This window comes from Tribolium castaneum, chromosome 5, assembly GCF_031307605.1.
Source record: "Tribolium castaneum strain GA2 chromosome 5, icTriCast1.1, whole genome shotgun sequence".
In the NCBI taxonomy this organism is placed as follows: Eukaryota; Metazoa; Arthropoda; class Insecta; order Coleoptera; family Tenebrionidae; genus Tribolium; species Tribolium castaneum.
This window is the reverse complement of record NC_087398.1, coordinates 2054318-2063168: the sequence shown is the minus strand read 5'-3', so window position 1 is coordinate 2063168 and position 8851 is coordinate 2054318. Positions and strand designations below refer to the sequence as shown.

General features: G+C 31.5%; 1 long non-coding RNA gene across 3 annotated transcripts; it reads left to right on the top strand.

Annotated features, from left to right (window-relative positions):
* The first annotated feature begins 5810 nt into the window (after positions 1–5810).
* Positions 5811–8378, top strand: LOC103312359 (uncharacterized). Of its 3 annotated transcripts, none has more exons than XR_010334150.1 (5): positions 5811–5825; positions 5966–7258; positions 7325–7595; positions 7649–8147; positions 8200–8378. It is a non-coding gene; the product is annotated as an uncharacterized LOC103312359 (long non-coding RNA). The 3 variants fall into 3 exon arrangements; XR_010334149.1 differs by having other exon boundaries at positions 5966–7469; positions 7537–7595; XR_010334148.1 differs by having other exon boundaries at positions 5966–7595.
* Positions 8379–8851: the final 473 nt, after the last annotated feature.

Here is an 8851-nt window from a genome sequence, read left to right as displayed (position 1 = left end):
ACCCATAAATAGTTTATTCTCTTTTGAATTATATCTAGGACCAAATGTCTGATCACTGGTTTTCTCTAAAACTGCTTCTATTGCATTTCTCGCAACTGGAGGATATTGTTCTAAAAATTCATCTAAAATATGTCTGCTATTAATTAAATCATCCATAGTGTCAGATTTGGTTTCTTCATCTTCTTCTTTTATTTCTGGTAATGACTCATATATTTCTTCTGGTTGTCGCAGTGATGTACTAGGTTCATATGTTTCTTCAACTGGTAGTTCAAGTTCTTGTTTAATCTTTTCTTTTTTTGGTAGTTTAAGAAATTGTTTCCTTTGCTTTTGAATATGATGTTTTGGTCTTTTGTGTTGTTTTTGTTGTTGTTGCTGTGGTGGTGGAGATTGCTTCTCCAATTTTATTGAAATTTCTTCTAAAGGATTTATAACAGGCTGAAAAAGCTTTTTAATTGACTCATCCGCTTCACTGCTGTTTAACTTTATGGCTTTATACTTCTTTCGAATTGAATCAGCTGCTTTTAATATATGTCTTTTAAGGTTTTGATCTGGTTTGGTACCCATCATTACCGCTTAATGTTATAAACTAACCGAACAAATCAGAATTATTGTTTATATAACTTCTTATTCGACTGCTATTATAACGGGTCTCAAACTGATATTAACCGATCTCAAACCGATCAGGAACTGCTTTTTAACAGACATTAACCGGTCTGAAACCGATATTAACCGGTCTCTATCCGATAATAACCGCTCTGGAACCGGTATTAACCAATATCACACCGATACTAACCGGTCTGAGACCGATATTAACCGGTCTCTAACCGGTATCTAACCGATACTAACCGCTTTGGAACCGGTATTAACCGATATCGCACCGATACTAACCGCTGTGAAACTGATATTAACCGGTCTGGAAACGTTCTCAAATAGATATCACTCTACACTTGAATAAAATGATCAAACCCTTTTCTATATCGACCCTTATTTAATTCATTATCTTTACATATAACCAAAAAACCATATTGGTTTTTCCAACATTCCTGACATATTTCACAGAATTGTTCGAATTTCATATCAGCACCAACATGATCTTCATATACATGTTTTAAATTTAACAGATCTTGTTTTAATATTACCAATAAATTTGCATTATCTCGAATTAAATGTTTCGGTATTTTTGTATATGTTTGACAGAGATAGAAACTATCAATATTTTTATGCCGGCCCATGCAAAAGTAATCCCTTATCTTAGCTTGATTACACATTATGACATCATCAAATATAAAAATAGAGTTATTTTTTGCATCTTTTGGATCTAGCACGTCTTCATTATGTTCATACTGGTTATATTCCATTCCTTTAATTTTTTGTAGCACATCACTAAGCAGTTTATACTTCGGTTGATATAATGATTTACAATAAATATATATGTTTTCAAATTTCAATCCGTTGGGATCAAACAATAAAGACAATAATATGTTAGTTTTTCCTCCACCAGAAGGTCCACAAATTATACAACGTATTGATTCGGGTAAAAGTGTACCATGTCGATGAGACATTTTATGTTTATTATCAACATTATTATAATCATGATTTATGATAGGTAATTGTAATTTTTGCTTTAACACTTTCATTTTCATACTAAATTAAAAACATTTATAAGAAGGTTTATATAGGGAAAAAAGTTCAGTTAAATGTTGTCTTTCAAAGGGGAAGGACTATTAAATACTGCAATCAATAAATTACCTTTTGAATTACATTTACCAGGATATCAATATTGCGGACCTGGTACAAAACTTAAGAAACGGTTAGAACGAGGTGATCCTGGAATAAACAAGCTTGACAGCTTTTGTAAAACGCACGATATAGCTTACGCTAATTCCAACGATTTAAAAGATAGACATCAAGCGGATCGAATTTTAGAAGATAGTGCATGGTCACGTGTTAAGTCTAAAGACGCTTCATTTGGTGAAAAAGCAAGTGCCTGGTTTGTAACTAACGCAATGAAAGTCAAAAGGAAATTAGGTATGGGAATCCAAAGGAAAAAATCGAAAAGGAAGACAAAGAAATCTAGAAAGAGGACACAGAAAAAACAACAACCTTTTCATAAAGCTCTTTTATCAAATTTAGAAAATAAGGGATATGATAATATAAAATCTGCATTATCAGCTGCTCGTATAGCAGTTAGAAAATCTGGAGGTCGTAAGCGTATAAAAATTCCTCGTATTATACCTATAAAAACAGGAGGATTTTTACCATTGTTACCATTAATTTTTGGAGGACTTAGTGCCTTAGGGGCTATGGGCGGAGGTGCTGCTGCTATAACTAAAGCTGTAAATGATGCTAAAGCAGCGAAACAGAAATTAGATGAGAATAAACGTCATAATAAAGTACTGGAAGATATCGCTATCGGGAAGGCGGGAAGTGGTTTATATCTTCGAAAGCAACCACGAGGTTATGGATTGTATTTACGTAAATTTCCAAAAAACTACCAATAAAACTGCCTAATAGGGCACTAACTGATAATGATTTAAGAAGATATGCTAAATTATTAAAACTACCCAAATTTAAAGGCGTTTTTATGAGAGATGAATTAATTCATATGAAACCTGATAAGACAGAATGTGCTATCATTAATTTGGACTCTAAAAAAGGATCCGGAACTCATTGGGTTTGTTATAGAAAAACAAATAAACAGGTTGATTATTTTGATAGTTATGGAAATCTAAAGCCACCTCTAGAATTAGTACGATACTTAGGAAATTGTAATATTTACTTTAATCATGATCGTTATCAATTTTTATCATATAATTGCGGACATTTATGTTTGATGTTTTTACATAATAAAAGATGAGATAATCATGTATTTTATTCAGTCATGTATAAGACATTCTCCCTAACAGGTGTTGAAAGTACGCTGTCTGAACACTATGAGCCACCCATTGACCTTGAAGAAAATTCGAATTATTCTATAGCTTTAATCGGTTTTTATACTAACAATAATATACCAAATATAGAAGAGGGTACAAATAAATTTTATTATTTTGCTCCGAACACTACTGAAGAAAAAGTGATAACATTTCCGAAAGGTGCTTATGAAATAGCTGCTATAGAAAAATATATACAAATTATTCTTAGTGGACGATCTGCAACTGATGCTCAAAAACAGAATACATTTTCATTGAAGGCTAACGAAAACACATTAAAGTGTGAGATATTTAGTATTTACGACATTAATTTCGCTCACGAAGATAGTATTGGTAAATTGTTAGGTTTTTCTAAAAGGAAACTTAAAGCAAGACAATTACATGAAAGTGATTTACCTGTTAACATAATTAAGGTTAATACAATACGTATCGAGTGTAATATTGTAAGAGGTTCTTTCTACAAAAACAAAGAATCTCATACTCTTTATGAAACTGCTTTAAGTGTTAGTCCAGCCGAACAGATTTTTGTGGAACCATTAAATCCTATTTATTTACCTATCATTAATAGATCCAATATACCTAACCTAACTATTGATATTGTTGATCAAGACCATTGTCCTATAGATTTTAACGGTCAAACAATCAATATTCGTCTTGCTCTGAAAAAAGAAGCATAAACATGGGTTTAGTGTTTCAAAATCAATATAAAAAATCATACAATCCATCAAATTATCAGTCAGTATCTTGTCATCAGTCGACATTATCACATCAGAGCGTGCAGATTCTTAAATCGTTAGGATATAATGTCCGCCAGCAAACTTCAGGTTTACAGTTCACCGGAAATAGACGACAGCATAAGTAAAGAGGAAGAACATACATATAGTCCGCAAGTAAGATCTTTCGATAACAATGATGAAATCGAAATTATAATTAATCAGAGAGATATTTGGATTTCTCTCTTTGAATCATTTATACAAGTGGACGGTGAGTTCATACCAGATCCGGTACCGGAAACTGGCGGTGGAAATGTAACCTTGACTAATAATGCAGCAGCATATTTATTTGAGAATGTAAGCTATGAATTGAATAATGTTGAGTTAGATAGTGTACGTGAAGTCGGAACAGTATCTACAATCAAAACTTTTCTATGTTATGGCAAAGATGAAGTAAGAGCATTAACTCTCGCTGGATGGAATGATCAAGAAAGTCAACAACTGAAGACATTTAATGAAACTGATAATACGTTTTCATTTAGAATCCCTTTATCTTATCTGTTAAATTTACCATTTGATTATCATCGGATAGTTAGCGGTCATCAAAAACTTCGATTAATACGAAGTCGTAACGATGCTAATTGTTTCATTTCTACCGGAACGAGAAAAGCGACACTTAAGATTAACAATATTGAATTAAAAGCAAAACATGTTTACCCAAATGATGAAATTAAATTAACTATATTAGAAGGGATCAACAAAGATCGTGTTATATCGTTACCGTTCAGAAAATGGGAAATTCATGAACTTCCATCAGTTCGACAAACTAATAACGACATCTGGAGAGTTAAAACATCTACTCAATTAGAAAGACCAAGATTTATTATCGTTTGCTTTCAAACAAACCGAAAAAATAATCCAAAGTCTGATGTTACTCTATTTGATCATTGTGATGTAAGAAGCGTACGTTTATGGTTGAATTCAAATGTTTATCCATATGAAACATGGAAACTACAATTTGCTAAAAATAAATATTTAGAAGCATATCAAGCTTACGTTGATTTTTATAAGGAATTTAATGGAAAAGATCGTGCTGAACCTATATTAAGCTATACAGATTATACAAAAAGACCGATATTTGTATTAGACTGTTCCAAGCAAAACGAAGCAATTCGAAGTTCCACCATTGATATCAGCTTAGAATTTGAAAGCGATAATAATTTCCCAGCCGATACAAGAGCTTATTGTATTATCATTCATGATAGAATAATGCAGTACTATCCGTTAACAGGAATAATTAGACAACTGATATAAGGATGAAAAAAAGTGTTACTATAAGTGATAGTGCTCCGGAAGTACATAATCTAATAGTTTGGTCATATGCTTATCAAGATGCTAGAAAAGGAAACTATTGGATACAATGCGCTGCAGACAGAGAAAGGTTTAAGTTTAGAATTAATCAAATGAAAAATATTTTAAAGGAGATCTTAAATTCTGCTCATCGTGAACAAATTTTTCAGTCTAGATTTAAGTGTTCAACATGAAGGTAGTAGTGATTGATGTTCAAGGATTTTATATACCTGAATTCATCGTTAAAGAATTAACAATATTTGATGGACATCGAACTGGTCACTATTTGTTTAAATCACCGGTGCCGTTTCGTCAACTAAGTGCAGATGTAAAAAAACAAGTGAAATATTTAGAATTAAATCATCATCTATTACGTTACAACAGTGGAAATATCGACTATGAAAATATTTATAACATACTAGAAGAAAATATTATCGATGATGTTATCGATATTATTTACGTAAAAGGAAGCGTTAAAGAGGATTTTTTAAGACAATTTTTCGATTCAAAGGACTTTTACCCTAGGATCATCAATTTGGAGGAAGCAAACTCTTGTCCAAAATTGCAACCACAACTTCCGTTATGTATGCATCATTACTTAAAAACTAAAATATGTATCTGTAGTCTTAATAATGTACGGTTTATTTATAATTATGTAATTCAGAATTTACCGAAATAAACGTTTAAAGTTTTAATCTCGTTTCCTTCTCCTACTTCATTAACCTGCCCTCTCCACTCTAGTTAAGATTACAAAAAGTATAAAGGGATCAACTTTTAGTGTGTGAAATAATTTTTATTGAAATATCAACAGTCAACACAACCATCATGTCTAGTAAGTAGAAATAATTTTTACATTATTTTATTTTAAATTTTTTCCGAATCAATTGTTTGAAATTTAATTACAACACTTCATCATCAGTCTTAATAAATTAATGTAATCTATTTATTAAATTTCTCTTTCTTTTGTTACAGAACATCCCGCAGGTTACTATGGGGACTATAACCCAGATTTGGTTGTTAACCACGCTGGGTTAACCGAAGAGGAGGTGGACCACCTCCTCACCCAAATTCCCGCGGGCACCTTCGAGTGGGTTTCCCTTATTAACATCTATCTGCGACTGGAACCGCCCCCATCCCTTGGAGGTTATTTTGATATTTTTACCGTGGGGCGCTTGACCGCCGCGATAGACACCGATGAGGAGCGGGGTATAATTGACATTTGGGTATGGGTACATTAAACCTCATACATGTTGGATCGTTTTATGATGTTCATAGCGTTTTTTATGATGTTCATAGCGTTAGGTTTGGCTTAAAAACTGCAATTAAAAATTTATTTAGGTGTATGACTTTTTTAGTTTAAGTATGTAGTTTGTTTTATGTATAATAAAAAATAATATTCATTCTGATTATTTTTCTGATCTTATTTCCTGTCTAACGTTTTTTTCTTGTAAATTTATGAATCAAAAATTTTATAAATATCCAGTTGTATTTGATTATTAATTTATCGTTACAATCATTTTCCCCAAAAAATTTATATCCAATAGTTTACAAACAATATATACATTTCTAATAGTTAAAACACATTTATACATCTTTTATAAAAAAAGTGGATTTGTTTAATTGAAATAGGTAAAAATTCATATCCAAAACCTTAATTACTGGGCGGTTAACATTTTTTACCAAAAGATTTTGAAGAATTTACAACAATTTATCATAAACCCTCAACAGATGATATAGTAATTATTGTAAAAGCTGAAGTTTATATTTTTTTCATTATCTACTTTTAGATTTAAAACTAATTATCCGAAATCTATAAGCGAAGAATTTAAAATATCAAGTCCAATTTCGGCAGCGATAACAACTTACTCAGGTGGTATTTATCTTTTTCTCAGAGATAATACATATATTACATTATCTAGTTGCATCTCTGGATATAATGTTCCTGGTTTAACAAACGAATTATTTGAAGGTGTTCCTAATAAAATAACAAGGACATTTAGATATTTAAACGGAAAGCTGTACTTTTTTAATGAAAATAATTACTTTGAATATGATGAGTTTACTAAGAGTGTCATACAAGCGGGACCTAAAACTTTATCTATATTTAACATTAATTGTCCGCGAGAACCCATCTTAATTCAATTGAAAAAATTATCTTTTAAAAAGATTATTACACACAATGCAGTCCTGGTTGAAAATTTAACAGATTATACTCGTGAAGAAGATAGTTGGTGTAGTTGGTGTATTCATCAGTGTTTGTTTACAGTAAGTTTATATTACAACTTAATAAAACGTTCTTTCTAAACATCTAATTTAAACATCTAATTTCAGCTTCAGACCTACAAAAGTTGTGCCAAAAAGACGCATCGTAAGTTTATCGAAAATATTGACTTCGGCACAAGTTCTTCATCCACAAATTCTTCCGATTCAGACTACTGAATTCTTCTCTAAAACCAACATAAATAATCTTTTTTTGGTAAATTCTTTAATTTTTTAAATTTGTTTACCACATTTGATTGCTAAAAATGTGTTTAATTTTTTAGGAAAATTTTTATCAAATTTTTATCAAACAAAAAGTGCGTCACAAAATTCCTACGATAAGGTAAACCACAAAATTAGTATTAAATCATATTTTATTTCATTTTTATTTTTTAGGAAAGCGTGTTATCTGTTAACCGCAAAAATTGATTATAAAAGTTCCGTTTTTTACACATTTCACCAGTTTTATTAAAACTATCTTTGTGAGAAGTTGTATGTGCTCCGCTGTGTATTTTTGCATTTAAATTTCAAAGGATTCTGTAATGGCTGATCAACTATTAAATCTGAATAAAATTGCTGCCTGTGAATATACTGATACATATGTCAGTGCCAACGATTTGGAAGTGAACAAGAAATATAAAATCATCAATTTAACCAAGGCAAACACACAACATGGGGTTATGATGGTAGCATATCTGGACAACGTCGGTAAAGTTTTTTTACCTAAACGACTAACAGCAGTTATGAATGATACCATAATTACGACACTAATGGAAGGACTCGGATCTTATTTGATTTATATGGGACGTAAGCAAGCTAATGGAAATCAGGAACATGATGCCCACATTTTTAATTTCGAACGTATTGTTCACGAAGATTAATGTAAAATTTTTTGGTAAGTGTCATGTTCACCTCTATTTAAAAAACTAATTTATGATTTTTTTCAGGTTTCCAAAATAGACAGCACTATCCACTCTACCTACCTGAGGTTCGACTCCCCATGGAAGGAACAACAACAACAACAACTTTTTTTGCATTATATTTTAAACAAATAACAAAATAAACTTGGTGCGCAACAGACAAGTTAGGCAAACAACATTACAAAAATAAAAAACTACATATACTAGGTTTTTTTTCCTTATCGATAAAATAATGACTTTCCTTTATTAGTTATTAGTGACAAGCGCGATGATTTTCTGATATTTTGCTTAACTCAATACAGCATGTATTGTATATATACTTCATGTATTCAAAATTGCACATTTCAAAAATCATATATTCAAAATTTCACAACCCCAAAAACCAAAAATTTCACAACCCCAAAAAGCTACTACTACTACTACTACTTGTTTTCTTGGTTGCATATTCGCAAACGGGCGGGGGGTGTGTTTAAAAAAAAAAAATGGAGGCCAGCGCCATCTTTGATTGACGGCTGCGCTGACGGCAGCGCCATCTAGCGAAAAGTTTGCAGACCGTGGCGCCATCTAACGTGAGAATTTAGGCGGAATTTGTGACGACATCGGCGCTACCAACATTACACCCAATATTAATTTTTAAATAAATTAAAATTTTGGCGCCATTTTTTTTAACAAACAAACA